General features: G+C 48.9%; 1 long non-coding RNA gene across 1 annotated transcript in view; it reads left to right on the top strand.

Annotated features, from left to right (window-relative positions):
* Positions 1–3186, top strand: part of LOC118550951 (uncharacterized) — a 360365-nt gene extending 357179 nt beyond the window's left edge. Inside the window, exons 13-14 of the long non-coding RNA XR_013445824.1 lie at positions 2145–2409; positions 2781–3186. This is a non-coding gene — a long non-coding RNA (uncharacterized LOC118550951). The remainder of the gene's footprint in view (positions 1–2144; positions 2410–2780) is intronic.
* Positions 3187–21340: the final 18154 nt, after the last annotated feature.

Raw genomic sequence — 21340 nt, 5'->3', positions numbered from 1 at the left:
AAGGCAGAATCCTCAAATGAGAATGAACATTCCTAGATGTTGGGAGATAAACCAGAAAGCACGAGAGTATGACGAAAATGTACCTCTGTGGTTAGCATCAGATAAGATGAATGATCTCTGTTATGCAAGTACAAACACAGACTGTGTGGGGAAACAGCCACTGGAAAAGCCATCAGAACTAAAATTAGACAGTAGTCAACAGTCTGGCCACCAGAGGAGGCATCTACTGTGATAAATTAAAACTGTAGACCTCATTTTAAAATAAGTAGAAGTAGAGATACTCCAAGAACAGATTGCAGAGTATGTGAATAGGTATGTGAGTCTGACAAAATGACTGAAGTGCAGGCAGAAATTGAAGGACATTGAAGTAAAATCGGCCCATGTTGGTCCACAAATAAAGGCTGGAGGACAGCTGAGCAGAGTCTGGGCCTGTGCTGTCCGGAGGGGCGGCCGGGAGCACAGGCGGCTCTCAAGCCCTTGAAATGTAGCTGCTGGAAAATGAGAAGTGTGATAAGTGTAAAAATACACACAGATCTCGAAGACTAAGTACCAAAAAAAGAACATAAAAATATTAACAATCTAAAATATATTGATCACACGTTAAAACTTTAACGGTTCAGATGCTGAGTTAAGCAAACTATATACTAAAATTAATTTTACTGTGTTTCTTTTTCTTTTTAAATGTGACTTCTATAACATGTAAAATCACACACGTGGCTCGTACTTATGACTTGCTTTATATTTTTATTGGACTGTGGTGGTCTGGATAGCCCCACATTCCCCGTGCCCCCCGACCCCCACATCCCCACACTGGCAGTAACCATGCCTGGGGGCAAGTTAGTTAACAAGTCAAAGCTTTAGTTTCCTCATCAGTAAAAGAAGTGTTATAAGAATTAAAGGGGGTCTTTTTAAAAATTTTTTTAAACGTTTTTATTTAAATTCCAGTGTAGTCAACATACAGTGTAATATTAGTTTCAGGTGTACAATATAGTGATTCAGCCCTTCCATACGTCACCTGGTGCTCATCACAACAGGTGCCCTCCTTAATCCCCATCACCTACTTCACCCATCGCCCCACCCACCTGCCTTCTGGTTACCATCAGTTTGTTCTCTATAGTTAGGGCCTGTTTCTTGGTTTGTCTCTCTCTCTCTTTTTCCTCTAAAAGCGGTGATTTGAAAAGCATTAGCAGAGTGCCTTGCATATAGTAGGTATTCAACATGTGTAAGCTATGTTTTTTTGTTGTTTAATTCCAAAGAGTTGAGAGTTTATTCTATGTCAGTATCATTATATATGCAAGGCAATATTTAAGGATGCCTTCACAGTCCACCAAATGGGAAAGGAACATCTGCCCACCTTGAAGAGCAGCAATATTTGGCTCGGGCAGTTTTGCTTCCCAGGGCCATCTGGTGATGTCTGAGACATGTTTGCTTATCAAAACCTGGAGGGATGAAGCTGCTACTGGTATCTAGAGGACAGAGGCCAAGGATAACGCTAAACATCCTACAGCTTAAAGCACGCCCCCCCCCCCCGCTCCCCATAACATAGTATCAATAATGCCCCAGGTGAGCAGCCCTGAGTTAGAGGCTCTTGGTCATTTACAGACTTTGATTAATAATCAAGCTTCAGAAATGTGTGGCACAAGGAGAACTACAGATGTCATCCAGGTGCTTTGGGAAGCCACCCCCGCCAACTCCCACCCGCAGCAGCAGCCTCACCACCCGGGAAGTTATTAGACACGCACCTTCTTAGGCCCCACCCCATTCCCCACTGAATCAGATAAGGTGGAGCCCAGAAATCTACGGTTTAACAAGCAAGCCCTCCAGGCGATTGTAATATACTCTGAGGTCTGAAAAGCCTGCTGGGCTGACGGTGTCCCCGGGTTACCGCCTCCCGCACGTTCCGCGCGTGAGCGGCAGGTGGCAGCAGACCCGACGTCGGGGTGGTACGGCTGGCGGAGAGCGGGGGCGCTGCGTGCTCGCTCCTGCCTCCCACTCAGTAGTGGGCCTGCTTTCTAACTTCGGGAAGGTTAGGGAGAAAAACATGGTTCGAACTCATTCAGGGTCCCATCTCAGTCACATAGTGCTAACAGGGCTTTAAAATCGTTTAGTTCTAATTTATGTGACTAAAGCATATTCTCCAACAGAGAATTGGGTGAATAATCTCAACGCTTCGCACCCTACAAAATGCCAAGCCATGAGAATCAGTCGTTTCTGCTGTCCCCGGGGCACCTTTGGGCCAAGCACTTGACATCGCACACTGAATGACTCTTTGGCCCCTCATCTACACGTGCACCCAATCTGGCGAATGATGAACATCGCAGGTTTTCCTGGATCTTTTGTGAGGCAGATACAAGATAAATGAGTTCGGCAAACCTCGTTAAGGCGAAGAGCGAGTGCGTTACCGTTCAGGTAGTTTTCCGCTTGAGCCACAAGGGGGCACCCTCCACCCTGCCATGGGCGTCCATGGGCCAAGTAAAGACCCTGAAGGGGAAGGTTGCTTGACCTGTTAGATAGTGAAGGGATGGGGAGGGAACTGTTACTTCTTTGATAAAGTGGCTCAGGGGTGTGACTTTTGAGTTGGACCTCTGCCCTGGACTCAAGGGCCGGATTCCTCAAGGTGTGGTCCCCAGGCTGGCAGCATCAGCATCACCTGGGAGTTGTTAGGCAAGCAAGTTACTGGACCTCATCCCAGACCAGCTGAATCAGAAGCTCTGGGGATGGGACCCAATGATTTCTGTTTTAACAAGTGTCTTCCCTCTTATCCTCCACCCCCACCCCAGGTGACTGCGATGCTGGCTCAAGCTTGAGAACCACTGCTTTCTAGTCCAGAGCATCTTCCGGAGTATTGGCTGGGATGCACAACCACGTTGCTATCTGATCTTGTCACGCTTCTGCCAAGAGGTGAAATCTAAGAGCCCAGGTTCTTGATGCCTGACATCTTCTTCAGGTCACTTACCTGAGAACACCTGAGGACACTGTGGTCCGTCTTTCTGCGTGAACGTGTGCAGTCCCTGGGCTCTGAGAGGTAGAAAGGAGTGCTAAGTGAAGTCAGCCCTTAGGAGCTTCCAATCACCTGTAAAACATGGGACTGCCAAATCAAAGACCGAGAGAACCAAAGACCACGGGGGCTCCGAATGGTGTGGTTCTGACTGCATGTGGAAACAGAATGGAAGCACACACATTGCAAAACTCTCCCCGCCCGCCCCCCCATCCTTCCTTGCTTTTTCTATTCTCTCACACCCAGCTGCTGCTACAGCCCCCTCCTTTTCCTTCCAGCTCACTGCCCACCCTGGGTTTGCTCCAGTTTTCTCTCTTATTGCCCCTAACACCACCCCCCCATCTCTTGTCCTCTTCCCCTCCACCCTATTCTGGTTTTGTTTTAGAAGTCCCGAGGATAGATTCAGCAAGGACAGAGACCCCAGAAGGCAGGGGGAAAGGAGAGAACAGAGCGGACAAGGACAGATTTCGGTTCAGGATAAAGACCGAGAACACCCGAGTGCACTTGACCATCAGTGCTCCTGTCCCTGAGCACTGCAAGCCTGGGGCATGGAGACTGAGCTGCGGGCTGCAGGTGTGGCAGAAGCTCCTGAGGGCCACTGGACGTGAGCTAAGCCGTGGCAGGTGAGGGGGCTCCGGGTGAGCGGAGGGGAGGGAGGGGCCTGAGCGTGAGGGTCATGGTAGCCTGTGGGGGATGGAGGATATGATGCAGAGTCGTGGGAAGTGAGGCTGGATAGGTCTTCAGACGGAGGAGGTGACAGATAAAGTTGGAGTTGGTTCCTGAGCGGAGGAGAAGTGTGTGTAATAATGAATTCTATCAGTACTGAGAAGGCACCATGTCCCGCCGGAGTCACGATTGAAATGCGGGTGGTGTGAAGCAGGTCAGGTACGAAGCAGTCGGGCCGGGAGGGGCTGTGGTGAGCTAGAGCCCGTGCCCACTCTAACGTGGGGGATTACTGGGGAATCAGTCTCTTAATGTGAAGTTTCTTCATTTTTTAAAAGAGACGAGGTTTTTTTAAATTGAGGTATAATTGACACAGTTACGTTAGTTTCAGGCGTACAACATGGTGATTGCAGGAGTCTATACATGATGCTGTGCTCCCCACGAGTGTAGCTCCCAACTGTCCCACACAGTGCTGTTACCCTTCCACTGATTGTATTCCCTGTGCTGTATCTTCCATCCCCGTGGCTTATTTATTCCATAACTGAAAGCCTGTACCTCCCACTCCCCATCACCCATCTTCCTCACCACCCCCAGCCTCTTAACCTCTGGCAACCATCAGTTTTTTCTCTGTATTATGGGTCTGTTTCTGCTTGTTTTCATCATTGTTGTTCATTTGTTTTGTTTTTTAGATTCCACACATGTGAAATCACATGGTATTTGTTTTTCTCTATCTGACTTATTTCACTTAGGATAATTCCTCTAGGTCCATCCATGTTGTTGCAAATGTCAAGATCTCATTTTTTATGGCTGAGTAATATTCCAGTGTTTATACATCGTATCTTCTTTATCCATTGCATCCATTGATGAACACTTAGTTTGCTTCCATATGTTGACTATTTTGAATAATGCTGCAGTAAAAAAGGATGCACATATCTTTTCTTTTTTTTTTTTAAGATTTTGTTTATTTATTTGACAGAGAGAGAGGGAACACAAGCAGGGGGAATGGGAGAGGTAGAAGCAGACTTCCCTCTGAGCAGGGAGCCTGATGCGGGGCTCAATCCCAGGACCCTGGGATCATGACCTGAGCCGAAGGCAGATGCTTAATGACTGAGCCACCCAGGTGCCCCACATATATCTTTTCAAACTAGTGTTTTCATTTTCTTTGGGTGAATACCCAGTAGTGGAATTACTGGATTATATAGTATTTCTATTTTTAACTTGTGAAGGACTTCGACACTGTTTTCCACAGTGGCTACACCAGTTTATGTTACCACCAAGGGTGCACAAGTTTCATTTTTCTCCACATCCTCACTGATACGTACTTCTTGTCTTTTTGATGCTAGCCGTTCTGACTGGTAGGAGGTGATAACTCACTGTGGCTCTGATTTGCATTTTTCTGATGATGAGTGATGAGCACCTTTTCACGGATGTGTTGGCCATCTGGAGGTCTTCTTAGGGAAAATTTGTATTCATGTCCTCTGCCCTCCCCCCTTTTTTTTTTAAATTTCACCTACCCACTTGACAGAGAGAGAGAGAGCGAGAGCGAGATAGAGCAAGCACACAAGCAGGGAGAGTGGCAGAGGGAGAGGGAGAAGCAGGCTCCCCGCTGAGCAAGGAGCCCGATGTGGGCAGATCCCAGGACCCCAGGATCATGACCCTAGCCGAAGGCAGACACACAACCGACCAAGGTACCCAGGCGCCCCCGTGCCCATTTTTAATCAGCCTATTTGTTTCTTCATTTTAAAATATGGTAGCTAATTAAAAATTTTAAAGTCTGGGCCTCTGGTTGGTCAGTTCTGACTTGGATTTTTTTTAATTTTTAATTTAAAGGGTTTTTTTAAAAAGTTTTTATATATTTATTCATGTAATCTCTGTACCCAATGTGGGGATCAAACTCATGACCCCCAGATCAAGAGTCGCATGCTCTTCCAACCGAGCCAACCAGGTACCCCTCTGACTTGGATTTTTTTTTTTTTCCTGGCCTGGGGCTTTGTACCATACTCTGAAAATACTAAAGCTAGTATATCTTCTTAGTTTCCTCCCTCACTCTTTTCTATTAAACCCATTTATGATGAAAATCAAAAAAATAAGTATTCACTGAACATCAACAGTGTACTTTTAAATGCTTCACTTGGATTATCCATTTAATCCTCTCACAGTCCTGTAAGACTAGCTACTCCTATCTTAGAGATGAGAGAACTAAGGCTCAGAGAGGTAAAATCCCTTGCCCCAGATCGTACAGCAAGTAGGGAAGCCAGGACTCCAGCCCAGGTGGTCACATTCTTGACTCATGCCTTTAGCCTGTGTGTCATATCCTTTCCTGTGTAGTTCAGTTACCATATTTCAGTCATGGTTTTCCACCTTCCAAGCATGAGCGATAATCGTGACGTTGTGTTTTACCTTCTTGTGTTAAAATATCGGTGTGCATTTTCCTTGCCCATGCCCTGGTGTGGAATATGGGTCTGTTCTGGTCGGTTTGACAACTATTTACTGGGTACTCATGATGTGCCATGCAGCGTGCTGGGCACCAGTCACTGACCATCATGAAACCGTTTTATTTTTTATTTTACTTATTTTTTAAGTAAACTCTACCTCCACTGTGGGGCTGGAACTCACGACCTACCCCGAGATCCAGGGTCACATGCTCTACTGCCTGAGCCAGCCAGGCGCCCCCATGAAACTGTTTTGTTAGGAAATGCTGACGGAAGCACAAAATCTCAACATAATGTGGGATGTCATGTTGGAATACAGGCATCCCCGGGATGTGGTGAGATCACACACTGGAGTCCTGCATGTGGGGGAAGGGGTAAGTCAGGGATGACTTCCTGTGAGAAATGTCATGGGGGCTGAGTGTCAGAGAACTCTGAGGAACAGCGAGGTTCAACGGGCCAGCACTGGAAGAGGCAGAGGGTATAGGCAAGATCGGGAGGGTGGTGACCAGGCATCAGGAGGAGTTGGGGACCTCAGGGTTAGATGTTCCCGAAAAAGCTGACAAACAGAAGGGCGGGTGCTAAAGGAGGCAGGGTTGGTAGGCTAAGGGGCAGACCCCACAGAGAGAATAAAGACCGATTTGTGAGTGAATGGAGGAGATAAATCGACCAAAAAGCCGGAGGAGGGCATCGCATTAGCTCAGCCTGGCACATGGAAGGACTGACCACCTCTTACTAGTATGAGAGCGTAAGCAGGCTCCTTCGCCTCTGTGATCCTCAGTTTCCTCATGCAAAGTAGAGTCTGTCACTGATAGTTTGGTGGGTATTGCATCAGATGCCCCTGCCAGGTCTAGGCCAGTGCTTGGCCAGGGCAATTGCTTAGACAATGTGAGTTATCATCATTGAGGCACTTACTAAATGTTTGTTGAATGAATGAAAGACGGCAATGGCTTAAGCCAACTCAGTGATACCAACAGGAGTTGGGAGATCAGTGCAGGAGCTTAAACTTGAGACTCGCACGTGATTCTGCGTGTCTTTTGAGGACTGGGAAATAAGGGCTACATTCATTTGCAACGGAGATACGTTTCAGTGCTGTCATAAAGTCCCAGTGAAGCTATCTGGTCCCCCTGACCAGCAGCCTGCCTCCACACGCCAGTCTGACCCCAGATGCTGCAGCTGAATCAGCCATCACTGGGTGCTGAGGCTGCTGATTTTCCCCAGGGGGCTCATCTGCACTCCTGTGACTCTAGCATTCCTGCAGGTTTCATCATTCCCTCCAGGTGCTCACAGCCCGGCCAACAGCACGCTCCCTACCAGGCAGCTGCAGCCGTCTGGCGCCTGGCGCCAAGGAGCCCATCGCTGGAAATCCGCATCCGTTCAGGACCCATGACAACCTTGTTGGCTCCTGCGTGATGGATGGATACAGTTGCTGCCCCTGTGTCCCTTGCTCCCAAAGAACACAGAGGGGGACAGTCTCCAGCCAGCTGGGTAAGCTCCAGGTGGCCACGTTCACCTTGGGGATTCCCAGGAAAAGAGAGAAAAACTCGAAAATGATTACAGTCGTGCTTTCCCTATCTGTAGTCATTTTTGCTTCAGGATCTCAGTGGCTGGAGCCCATGGGAGTTTTTCTCCAGGTTGTTGTGCTGGCAGCTGCGTACCCCGATTTTCAGGTGGTGATGAGGGGCCCAGGAGGGAGGGACCTGAAAAGTGGAAGTCTGGCTTATTGTTTCTGAATTGCAAGAATTTCTGTGACAGTGGGTCCCACACTTACCCGTGTGCCAGATTCCTCTCTAGAGTAGGAGACCCACAGGGCTGTGAGTTCTGGAAGGGTAGGTATGTGTCCAGGCCCAGACACCTGTATCTTAATTCAGCTCCTTAGGACTTCTCACAGTGCGGTCCGCAGATCGCCTGAATCCAATCACCCGGAGTGCTTGTTTTAAAAATGCAGGTTCTGGGGCGCCTGGGTGGCACAGTCTGTTGAGTGTCCGACTCTTGGTTTTGGCTTGGGTTGTGATCTCAGGGTCATGAGAGTGAGCCCCGTGACCCGCTGTGTGCTCAGCGGGGAGTCTGCTTGAGATTCTCTCTCTTCCTCTGCCTCTTCCCCCCTCCCCCATGCTTGAGCTCGCTCACTCTCTCTGAAATAAATAAATCTTAAAAAAATAAAATAAAAATGCAGGTTCCTTGGCCTGACCTCAGACTCATGGAATAGACAGCTTAGGATTTTGAGGCTTTAAGTTATTTAAATTGAAATGTAATTGACATTCAACATTGTGTTCGTTTCATGATTCCATGTTTGTGTACATTGGGAAATGATCACCACAGCAACCCTAGGTAATATCCATCTCCATACATAGTTACAAAAAACTTTTTTTTCTTGTGATGGGAACTTTTAAGATTTACTTTCTTAGCATCTTTCAAATTTACAATACAATATTACTGGCTGTAGTCACCATGAGGTACTTATTTTATAACTGGAAGTCTCTGCCTCTTGCCTCGGCTCACCCATTTCACTCACCCCTCTGGCAACCACCAGTCTGTTCTCTGTATCTATGAGTTTTGTTTTTTGTTTGTTCATTCGTTTTGTTTTGTTTAGATTCCACATATAAGTGAGATCGTACTGCATTTGTCTTTCTGTCTGATTTATTTCACCCATCGATAGCTTCATTTTTTTTATATTTTTTTGTTATGTTAATCCCCATATATTACATCATTAGTTTTAGATGTAGTGTTCCATAATTCATTGTTTGTGCATAACACCCAGTGCTCCATGCAGAACGTGCCCTCCTCAATACCCATCCCCAGGCTAACCCATCCTCCCACCCCCCTCCCCTCTAGAACCCTCAGTTTGTTTTTCAGAGTCCATCGTCTCTCATGGTTCTTCTCCCCCTACGATTTACCCCCCTTCATTCTTCCCCTCCTGCTACCTTCTTCTTCTTCTTTTTTTCTTTCTTAACATATATTGCATTATTTGTTTCAGAGGTACAGATCTGAGATTCAACAGTGATAGCTTCATTTTTAACAAGTGACCTAAACCTTTGAGAACCACTGCATCAGTGATTCTGACACATCATGACACGGGCAAAGCCACCGCTCTACAACAGTTAAGCTCACATTTCCATCTTGCAGACCCTGGATGTTTTTTTTCCCTGACTCAACTAGACTTCCCTCAGCAACGAAGAGCAGGGTTGGCCAACAGAATACAAAGAAGCAAAGAAAGTAGAAAAGTGATGTAATCTGAAGCCACGTTGTGTCTGAGGCCAAGAAATTGTGATGGAAAAACACTAGGGCTCCTCACCTTGACTGTGACAAAGCTTTGGAGGGTGAAACGTAACGTGAACCTTCTGAAAACTGTCGACACTACACAGTGCTTTGGCAAATGGGTCAGTTGTAGTTCACAGCTTCCTCCTGGAGAACAAGAAGCTGCTTCTAGACTTAGGTGGCTTTTGACTCTTCATGGCAGTCTTGGGGCAGGATGGTGTGAGCAGAGAGATTGGGAGCTTGGATCCCAAAGGGCAGAGGCCTCAGCCTGGGCCTGAGCCTGCAATGTCTGACCTCGAGGCAGCAGAGGGGTGCGGGCCATGTGTCTGTGCAGTGTTTCAGGGCAGGCTGTGCTGCCAGCCCCATGGAGCCCTCACCCTCGTGTCCCCTCTCCTGGCGGTCCGTGAGAGCAGTGTGAGTCCCCGAAGAGCCAGCGCAGAGCCATTCTCTTGGAACCTAGCCAGCCAGACAATGGGCACTCTGTTCCTGTGTTCGCTAGTACCCAGGCAGTTAACCCAGAAACTGCCCTTGTGCCCTTTGGGGCAGGCAAATTTAAAAGCTCTCCTTTTAACTTTGGCCCCACATCTCAGAGGCTGAGAAGATGCACTTTCCTCCCCCAAAGCCCAGTTTTTCCATACTCTTTGACCATGAGCTCTTCAAGAGGGTCTCTTTTCTTCCTGCCCAATTTATAGATCTTGAGAAGAATTCCCCCAGGAGCTCTGGGGACAAGAGCCACCTATGTCCACCCAGGAGTATGGACTGGGAACACTCACAGTGTCTCTCTCCCACCCCTATAAGAGCCAGAGATCAAACAGCCATCCCAGAAGGCCAGAAACTGGAGGCATTCTTAAAATTTGTTTTTAATTTCATTTTATTAAACTTGGTGTCATTTCAAAAATTGAGACAGCTTACCAAATTGTATATAGTATATCTCAGCAAGAAGAATAAAATCAAAGCGAAAGCAAAGGAAGGGAAACAGACAAAACCAGGTAGAAGTTTTTGCATGAATTCCCTGGTATACTTATTAAAGACAGCACACAGATTTGGTTCTGAGCTTTTTAGCAAGCAAAGAAGCGATCAGTCCTAAATGTAACTCAAATAGGCTCCATTCCACTTTCTGCTTTATTTAAAAAAAAAAAAAATATGGCGCTTCTATATGCCAGGGACTGTCCTAGGCCCTGAGTATAGAGCCATATGAACAAAATTAAGTCCCTGTCTTCAAGGAGCTTAAGCTTAAGTTCCACTTAAGGGAAATAAATAATATACTAGTAAACACTGAAATGTGACAGAATATCAGGCGATAATAAATGCTAAAAGAAAAGTGAAACTGTGTGCAGGGATGTACAGAGCCCAGGAGAGGGTACAGCCATTTCAGACCAAACGGTGGGGGACGTCCTCTAGGGAGTGACACGAGCAACTGAAGGGTGAAGAAGTGAGCTGCATGGATGAGGGGAAGTGTGTTCGGGGCACAGAGGGCAGCATGTGCAAAGACCACAAAGCAGGAGGGCAGTTAATGTGTCTGAGAAACTTCCAGGACATCAGTGGAGCTCGAGCACAGGGAGGGGCAAAGGGGGAAGCGTTAGGTGGTATACCATGCCCTTGGGAATCGTGTGACCTCGCATCCCCTGGGGAGAGGTGAGGTCAGCGGGAGAAGGGCATCTTCCAGGCCACATGAGGACTTTGACTCTTGCCTGGAGTGAAATGAGCAGCATAGGGGAGTGTTGAGCAGAGAGCTGGTATGCTTTCAAAAGATCACTCTGGCTGTTGTGTCAAAAATGGGCTGTAGAGGGTGTTGGCTAGTCTACTAGGGCAGGCCATAACAAAATACCACAGACCGGGTGGGTGGCTGAAACGACAGAAGTGGATTTTCTCACCGTTCTGGAAGTCTGAGATCAAGATGTCGGTAGGTGTGGGTTTTTTCTGAGTCCCTCTGCACATGTCCTCGCATGGGCTTTGTGCACACACATCTCCTGTGTCTCTCTGTGTGTCCAAATGTCCTCCTCTTGTTGAGGATATCAGTTAGATTGGATCAGGGTCCACCCTAAAGGCCTCATGTTAATTTAAGTGCCTCTCTCAGGGCCCTATCTCCAAATACAATCCTATTCTAAGGTCCTGGGATTAGAGCTTCAACGCATGAATTTGGGGAGAACACAATTCAGCCCATAATGGGGCAAGGGTAGAAGCAAGGGTAGAAGACCCATTTGGAAGCAAGCCACAGCCACTGGTGGTGTGGGGCAGACTGATGGGTGTGGGAGTGTGAGAAGTGCTCCGATTCTGCAAATAGCTTCGAGGTACAAGAGGGTCCGCTGATGGATCAGATGGAGGGTGTGAAGAAAGAGAAGATTCAAGGATGGCTCCAGTTTGGGGGGGGTAGGTTGGGCAACTGGAAGCCTGGGGTTGGCATTTATTGAGATAAGGAAAGCTATGAGGAGCAAGTGCAGGGGGAGGCTGAGGTCAAGGAGTTCAGGTTGGGGCATGTTAAGTCTGAGGCATCCAACTCATCCCTTTCTAGGGTGGCAACAGAAAATTCAGAATTCTTGTTCTTTTCTCAGGCAGTGCCGTTCTGGTCTTCTGTCTCAAGTCTCTATGTCAAGACCATGCAGACTCTAGAGGCCTTGCCCCATGCTGCCGAGGAGTCCCTTTTCTTCCAGACCCCTGATCCAATGACCTGATGGCCTCTGCCCATAAATCTCTCTGTATTCTCCCCTCAGACCACTTTTCCTTTCACATAAAATGGATGATCACTTGCAGCGCCATCCACTCATAAGATTTTCCATTTCCCATCCATTCAAGACCATTCTTGAATGTGGCTGTAACACAGCCGTCATTCATTTTTCTTTTATATTGGGCAACCAGACCAACCTGTGTGTAAACCAAGCTAGGGCTTCTTCGTCCTCCTTCAGCTGCTCTTAAGGACACACAACACAGCACGGGTGCAGGCCAGCTCAGGGACATCTGTGCCACGGTGCTAGGTTACCCGGAAGTCTGGACTCTCTGTCCATGCAGTTTGATCCCAAACACACCATTTCCAACAGCAGGACTGCTGCTGATCCTACCCAACTTGATGACTTGATGGATCTGACGGAAGCAAGCTCATCAGAGGCACTTGCAGACACACGATCACTTTGTTCCCAGTGGTCAAGCGTTCTGTCTCTACCAGGGTCAGTAACACATTACATTGTTGCTGCAAAGCTGTATGCATGTCTGCTGTAGATTACATGCCCTTGCTCTAGAATCTCTGGCCTGCATCATGATTCTCCCATGGGGTCCTTCTGCAATTTGTCTTTTGCTTTAGAGGGGATATTCTGGCATGCCTCTGACCACTGGACCCCTAAAAACCTCCCAATGGTGTGGCTGGTCCCTGAACTTCAGAACATTCTTACCCCGCCCTGTGGGCTGCACTCATCTTACCGAGGCTTCCACTGTTTGGCCGCCTCTTCCTCATCCTATCTGATCAGCCTGATGGACCAATGTGATGTTCTGTGGGGTGTCCCGGGGAACCAGCTGTCTGAACTGTATGTGACAGAAGGTGAGAGAGTTAAAAGAGCATGGAAGCAGAACTATCATTGTGGTCAGTTTCATGATAATGGCAACTGTTTGTGATCCTCTTTTCTAAGGAGAATAAAACACACATTTACCACGACAGGAGCCACCCGCTGTGTACCTTGGCCTTATTGATCTTGTGGAATGCAGACGGCCCCTCCAGGGCAGCCGCTACAGCCCAGGGCTACTACTAGGGTGAGTTACAGTCATGCTCCGGGGACATCTGGTCTCCCTCTACAGGCTCTCAGAGCAAAGCACCGTGTTCTCTGTGGGCCATCACTTTCTCCAGGCCTCTGAGCACTATTGGCTTTGTTGTCAGTTGCTGTGGACAAATTCCCCAAAACCTCGTGGCTTAAAACAACAAATACACATTATGTCACACTGTCTGTGGGTCCGGTTGGAAGTGGCTTAGCTGAATGCTTCTGGCTCAGGGACTCTCATGAGGTTGCCATGAAGGTGTCAGCCAGGGGTTGTATCACCCGAAGCTTGCTGAGGGTCAGGAAGGCATGCTTCCAAGAAGGCTCACTCGCACGACTGGCACATGGCACTGGCTGGGGTGCCTCTGTTCTCCTCCACATGGCCTCTCATCCTCCAGGACCTTTCTTCTCCATGTGGCTTCTTCTGTAAGAGTATGCACTTCTTTACATGATGGCTGGACTCTGTGTGAGAAAGACTAGCCTCAGAATGCCCAAGTCTTAAGCCAATCTACTCAGGAAAGTGACATCCCATCACTTCTGCCATGTTCTTCATCGTAGAAGTGAGTCCCTGAGCCTTTACTCAGCGGGAAGGGATCATATAACATGAGTACCAGGAGGCACGGGGCCATGTTGGAGGCTGTCTGACATAGCTACCCTAATAGCAGGTTTGCCTCAACCCCTGGGCTCCTTCAGACATGAAATCCCATGTCCCAAGAAAGCACCTCCAAGTCAAAGTATTTTGAGTCCTATATTCTTGCCTCTTGATCAAGAACCCTCAAATCTAATCCCTGAGGTCCTTCTCTAGTGGCAGGTGATACATGCTAGCTGATTCATACAGCTGTCATTGTATAGTTACTTTCCTCCCTGATCAAGCCCAGCGTGTTCTGGAGTTTCATCCTACTTATCTGAAAGTGAGGGCAGCTTCTTGAGGTCTTGCTGCAGAGAGCTCTCTGCAGCACCATCGGCACTGGGAAGTGCTAACTCTAACTAGGAAGAGGTGGGCTGCCTCTGCAGAAGCACCTCATGGGGGAGGGAGGCATCCCCCTGGATGTGAACAAGCCCAGAGCATCTATCCGGTTGTCTCCATCCCACATTTCAGGGCCAAGATTTTCCAGCAAGGGCTTTGACCTCAGCGGAATAGCCAGTCTGGACTGAGCTTGTGCACGTCTCTGCAGCTCGGAAGCTCCCAACAATCCAGTTCTGCTTGGGTTCCTCAGCTCTGTTAGCTTTTCTACTGCAGGAAATAAGGGCCTCTTTGTCAACTCCCAAATAAGCCCTCTGGCTGTCATACTTAGCCTTTAACTGTTTGTTTAACTGTTTGTTATTGATCCTCAGTTTCTCCCTCCTGGCCAAGCTTCAAGACAGTTTAGCAAGAACCAGCTAACTCTGCTGCCCTTGTAGACATCACCCAAACTGCTCCCCAGTATCATTCAAATGCCTGCTTCTTCCCCTCATCAGGCTGTGTCCTTCCACTGGGACGCTTGCCCAGGCCCCCACCAATGAAACAGCAATGTCTACTCAGGATGGCGTCCTCTTTGCCTTCCTGGGGGCGAGTGAGGCAGTCCCCCATCTTTCTGCCCCCTTTCTCCAACCATTCCTGCGTTAGTTTGGATTCTCTGAGAAGCAGATGCCAAGATGTCATGAAGTTCACAAGATTGATTTGTGGCAAGGGGTGGGAGCAGGATTGGGCCGGGCGAGCCTTCAGACTGTTCTGTCGGTCTGAGATCTGTTTAAAGAGACTGAGGGAAGGAAGATGGTCATGAAGAGTCTCTGAGCGCAGAGTGGTTCTAAGGAAGTTTCAGCTGGCCAGGGGAGAGTTCTTGAGCCAGAGTTCGAGGCGTCATGCCCAGGACGCCCCTGCGCACAGTCCTTGCTGGGAGCAGCTCTGGAAAGCACTTGCCTGGGCACAGACATTGGGGGGGCTAGGGGGCTGTCGGTCAACTACACACCGCACCCTCCCCAGCTTCTTGCAGCAGCATGAGAGTTGAGCAGCCTTCTCCTGGTCTCCCAGTCTGAGGGTGCCCTGACTACTAAGAACTCTGGTTGACTGAGCCCAGCGAGAATATGTAAATGCCCCGAACCTCCAAGTATCCGAATTGGAGGCCCCCTCCTGCCCTAGAAGCTCAGCCAGATGCCCCTCCTGGGCTGCCTATCTCCCTACCCCACCCCACCCCCACTCTTCTCACCGGCCCTGGGTGCAGGCCTGGTCTCAGGAATGCAAACCGGTAGGACACCGGATTGTGACTCGGACCGATAGGTGGTGGGATCTCAGCTGTGCTCCCTCCCTGCCTTCCGGGACTGAACTTCTAACCACGGGAGCCATTCCTCAGTCCAAAACACAGTCTTTTCCTCTCCCCCATCCCCATCCCGCCCTCGTTTTCTAAGAAAGAAATGATTGACTCTCAAGTGCTTCCATAGGAACTCATTTTCTTGGGCCTTTCCTCAATCCCAGGAAAAACCCTGGGCAGGAGGACTGCACTGGCTGTGCATAAGAGGGGGTGGGCACAGTGAGGAGGAGTGGTTAAGGGGGCAGATGGGAAGCCCCGATCGTGAAAAAAATGATATATTGTGTAATAGACTACTGTTAGCAGTTCTTTTTTTTTTTTAATGTGGTATATGGCTGCTTGACCTGTCTCCAGGTATTTGAGGAAGAGATCTTTGTGTCTTTGAGGCAAGAAAACAACCCTTAATGTCATGCTGTGGGTGGGCTAGGAAAAGGAAAAAAAATCAGGCAGCGTTTATGTCCCCTAGGGTGCCTCTAGCAGGTGTTGGGGACAGAGGAGGACATCAGAGCCAGCTCACTCTCCCTAAGCACTTTCCAGTTATTGCCTCTTCAGGGTGAAAACTATCCCAGCCCAAACCTCTGGAGGAAAGCGATACCCCCTTCCCTTGCCCTGCAGCCTCGCAGGACAGAACACCTTGTTCCTCCCGGAGAGAAGGCTGCCATGACTGTTCTCTTCCACGTCAGGCTCGTGGCCCGCCCTTGTTTCTAGCGGCAGGACAAAGAGCCAGAGCAGAGTGACCTAGGCTGGGGGTTGGCTTTTGAGCAGGGGTTCTTCACGAACCTTGCAAGGGGGTAAGGGTAGGGATGTGGGTCTCAAGGGGACTGACCTCAAAATGGAGCCACCTCTGGGTGGTGAGGAGGATGCGAGCACCACACTCCACAACATGCCCCAGACGGACCTGGAACTGGCTGCCGAGCATCACAGGGCCTCGGCTTCTGAAATCGGTTAGTGGATAGATGATAGATAAATAGATGACAGATAGATAGATAGATAGATAGATAGCACCTCCTTCATATCCATGTTTTGAGGTTTAAGGGGAGTAAGGTATGCAGAATACCCAGGCCAGGCCTGGCACTGGAATGTCTTACTAAATGAAAGCTGCCGAAAGCGTGGATGTTTCTGTAGTAGGTATTGGAACAGCACGTGTAGTCTACTTCCAGAACTCAGCTGTGTCTGAAATGTCCCGTTACTTGGTTATTTTTTTAAAAAATCAAAAGAAACCCAACTCTAATCCCCCATCCCATCAGGCTTTCAGGAAAGTCCCTCAGTTATTTCTCCAGTTCGTCCGTGCGCAGGTTTCACAGAGTGCCCACGCCCTGGAGATACCACTATGGAGGCTTGGGCCTGGTCTGGACTCAGGTGAGCACCTGTGACCTGCTGACCCTGCACTTCCATGCCTCCCAGGGGGCAGGAGTCCCAGGCTAGGCCTCCACACCGGGGGCCCACCTTCCTGAGCCCACCATGAAGCTCTCTCCCCTGCATCCTTCCATGCCCTGCCCGGGTCTCTGTGTGATCCCAGGGATCTGCAAGAGACTATCTCTAGGGTCCCATCACTCACCAATCTGCCCATCTCCCTCTGCTGAAGAAAATCCTGCTTATTTCCCCAAAGTCAGACCCCTTACTCAGTAGGCCTGCTAAGCACCCCCTCCATCTGGTCTTCAATTTGCTAAGATCTTCGTAGAAGAGAGAAGGACAGGCTGGCTTTGGATAGCTTCTGTGTTTACTTTTTTTTTTTTTTTTTTTTTACAGATATTTACTTATTTATTTATTTATTTTAGAGGGAGGGAGCATGAGCAGAGGGAGGGGCAGAGGGACAGGGAAAGAGAGAATCTCCAGCAGTCTCCCCACTGAGCACAGAGCCCACCGCCCAAGATCAAGACCTGAGCCGAAATCAAGAGTCAGACGCCTAACTGACTGAGGCAGCCGGGCGCCCCTGGACAGCTTTTAGCTCAGTGTCACAAACTCCCCCACAGCTGAGAGATGGAGAAGGGGGAGGGTTGTAAGAGAGTGGAATTTATATTCATATTTATTTACTTACTTATTCAAGAAATCTCTTCTCCGTGTCGATGCCTCTCTAGTCCCTGAGATTCACGGGTGAACAAGTTCCCTCCCTCCCGAGGCTCCCATCCGCGTGTGTGTGGGGAGGGGGGATTCAGATCATAAGTGCATAAACACACGTAGAAGGTGATTTTGCCTAGTGTTAAAATGCTGGAAAGAGAATAAAAGAAAATAATAGGACAGAGAATAGGGCAGGAGAGTTAACATTTGGTTCGGTGGTTGAGGAAGGCTTCTTCCGGGAGGTGATGGCTGAACTGAGCGTCACACGCTAGGAAGCCAGCCAGCTGAAGATGTGGGCGCGAGTGGTCCAGGGGCAGGGAACACCTTGCAGTCGGAAGGAGCTTGGCGTGTTATAGAAATGTCAGCAAGATGGCAGTACGAGATGGGGCCAGAGAAGTATGCAAAGACCTGATCATGACCTCTCAGGATATGGCAGGGAGTATAGATAGTATTTTAAGTCCATTGGGAAGCCCTTAGGATTGGAAGCAGAGTGGTCACGTAATCTGATCATCTGATCGGTATTTTTAAAAGATAACTTTGCCGGCTGGACAGAGAAGGGTTTGTGCGGGGGCAAGAGAGGAAGCAGGAGGTCAGCGGGGGTCAGCGGAGACTGGGGCTCCCAGGCCGCAGCAGGAGAAGGTTGTCCCTCCAAGAAGACTGCCGTCACTATTGGTGTTTTGATATTGCCTGCAAAAGCAGTGGGGCTCCTTTTCCCACTTCCAGTAAATGTTTTAATTATACTCTGCCTCATTTCCCTTTTTATTTAGGAATAAACATATGCAGCTTCCCACCAAGTTATTTGTTGCGGTCAGATTAATGTGTGTTTATGAGCACAAGAGTACTGTCCTGACGTGCTCTTTCTTTTTCCCAACTTCCATTCCTGTTGGGAGCCTCACCCACTCTTCTCCCACCTCTCTCTTCTTTTTTTCTTCTTGTCAGGCTTGCCTCGGGGCAAATTCTGTCCCCATTTTTGTGTCCATTCCTCTTTGTACTGTTAAAAGGTAAACTGAGGCATATTAAAATCTTGAAGAGTTTATTTGGGCAAAAACCCACTGGAATCAGGCAGCTCCAGACCAGAAGTGGTTATGAGCGCTCCAGGGCCAGGAGCCAGGGAAAGACTTAGAGAAGCTGCGGAAGCAAAGAGGAAGGTGTTTGATGGGCTGTAGCGCGAAGCCTACATGGCGGTTTGTGATTGGTTGTCCGTCAGTTTCATAGCCTTGCTGCAGTTGCAGGCTTAGATTCTGGTTTGCTTGCTCACTTAGGCCACCGGGGTGTTAGCGCCGCCTCAGTGTAATGTCTCCTTGTTCCATTCATTTAACAGGACCCTTTCCTGTTCTGCAGCAAGGAAGAACATCAAAGTCTAAGTAAAGACGGCTACAATAAAAATCAGTCATACTTAGAAGCATGCATTTCTTTCTTTCTTTTTTTTAAAAGATTTGTTTATTTGAGAGAGAGAGAGAGAAGCTCGAGCAGGAGCAGGGGAGGGGCAGAGGAAGAGGGAGAGAATCTCAAGCAGACTCCCTACTGAGCACGGAGCCCGTCATAGCGGTGCTCAGTCTTACTACCCTGAGATCATACTGAGCCGACGTGACCACTTAACTGACTGAGCCACCCCGGCACCCCCATAAGCATGCATTTCTTATGCACTTACTGTATGTCAGGTACCCAGCTAAAAATTTGCCTCATTCGATTCTCATGACTATCCTATGAAGTGGGTATTTCTACTGTGCCCATTTTACAGATAAAGAAAAGCTCTGGGAAACTAAGCAGCTTTCCCCAGGTCTCATGCTGGAGTGAGAGGCAGACCCAGCATTCAGACCCAGGCCATTTGATTGGTAAACCACCTCACCCCTGCCTGCCCCATGGTTAGATGTTCTAGTCCTAGCTGACCCAGTCTGACATCAGAAGGATGTAGAACTATGGGAGCATAGACTACATCCAGTTCCTTTCTCTGTACCTAAGTGAAGCCAACAGCATGCAAATTCAAGTTCTAATGCAAATAAGCACCTATTTGTTTTCTGAGTGTAGCCATTCAGGCATTTTCTTTAGCAAGTCTATGGCTCCGAGGGTAAGGCCAGGCCTTGATTGAATGTGATGTGGCTGTCAGTCCAGATTTGTGCTTACAGATGCGTGATGGTCCCTGGAGGCCACGTGACCCTTGGATGCAGCCCAGCACGGACTCCTGCGCCCTGCACCTCCCCTCCAAGAGCACAGAGCGGGTGCAGCTGCGAGGCCTGTCTAGCCTAATGACTGTCTTCATTTTCATGCCTGGCCATTGTGAATGACATTTGGCCATCACACACACCCTAAGTAGAATTAGGATGTACTGGAAAATGTGACTTTTGCATAGGAAGTTACAAATCCAAAACTTGCCATCTGGATCTTAGGTTGTCTTACACAATAGGACAGCCTCTCAAGACAGCGCATTTTGGGGGCAGCGTGGCAACATCATCTGCGGCTCTCTTCCTCTCCGTCCTTCCTGTCCCCAGCTGCTGAGGCCAGCTCTGTAGCTTGGGTGGAGTAGGAGATGGCTCAGTACATGAAGGAGCTATGGCTGGCCCTTCCTTGTTCTCACACTGTGAGCACTGACAGACCGGGACACTTCTCGCTGTCTTTGCTGATACTGCAGCGAAGGCTTCTTTTCCCTTCTTGGAAACCCTGATGAAACCATCTCCCCGTGTCCTCCTTGCGTCTCATTCTCTGCAAAGACAGCCCTTTAATTGTTTCGTGAATGTTGTGAAGGCTGGTACAGTTTCCCCGAGGATGGCAAGTCAGGAGGTGGTAAGCATGCACCCTCTGACTGTTACCATCACTACTACCGGTGCCGTCCCTACCGGTGCAGAAGGAAAGGGCGACTCAGGAGACAAGCTGACCAAAGTAAAGCCCTTTTGATTGTAGGCTGACCCTTAACCTGGAAGATAGCAGGTCATAAAAAGAGTCACAAGATCCAACTCACGGGAGACCATGAGACCTCACTCCCTCTGACAGTAAAAGCCCCAAGAGTTGGACATTCGTAAAAATTGTTCCTGGTGAGGAACTCCACAACCCTAAGACAGTGGAAAAACTAACTGCTCAACGTAAATGATGAGCCCCAAGTGAAAGAGTCAGCCCCTCCTTGTATGGTTCCTTGGTTTTTAAAATCCTGTAAAACCCTGGGGCTCCTGGGTGGCTCAGTCTGTTAAACGCCTGACTCTTGATTTTGGATCAGGTCGTGGGATCGAGCCCCGCATCGGGCTCCCTGCTCAGCGGTGAGTCTGTTTGCCTCCCTCTCTCTGCTCACTCTCTCAGTCTGTCTCTCTCTCTCAAATAAATAAATAAATAAATAAATCCTAAAAAAAAAACCTTACAAAACACTTAGAGGCAAAGTGGGTGGGGTTCTCTTCCTCATCTGGGAGGAGAGACTGCTACTTTGTGAAGTAGCTCCTTTCTTACTTCTATACCTAATAAATCTTGGTCCCCTGTCTCCAGATGGCTCGCTCTTGAATTCTGTCTAGTGCCAAGCCAAGAACCCTCCCTCTCAGGGCCTCGGCCTGGTGTTACTAACATTACTACTGTTGCTGCTGCTGCTAGTACTGCTACCACCACTACTACCGCCGCTACCACCACCACTACCACCACTACCACCACCACCACCACCACTACCACCACTACCACCACCACTACCACCACCACTACCACCACCACTACCACCACTACCACCACCACCACCATCACCACCACCACCACTACCACCACTACCACCACCACTACCACCACTACCACCACCACTACCACTACTACCACCGCCACTACCACCGCCACTACCACCGCCACTATCACCACCACTACCACCACTACCACCACCACTACCACCACTACCACCACCACTACCACCACCACTACCACTGCTACCACCACCACTACCACCAC

The sequence above is a fragment of the Halichoerus grypus genome, chromosome 2, assembly GCF_964656455.1.
Source record: "Halichoerus grypus chromosome 2, mHalGry1.hap1.1, whole genome shotgun sequence".
Classification (NCBI taxonomy): Eukaryota; Metazoa; Chordata; class Mammalia; order Carnivora; family Phocidae; genus Halichoerus; species Halichoerus grypus.
Note: the sequence above shows the minus strand (reverse complement) of the source record. Positions and strands in the feature narration are given on the sequence as shown.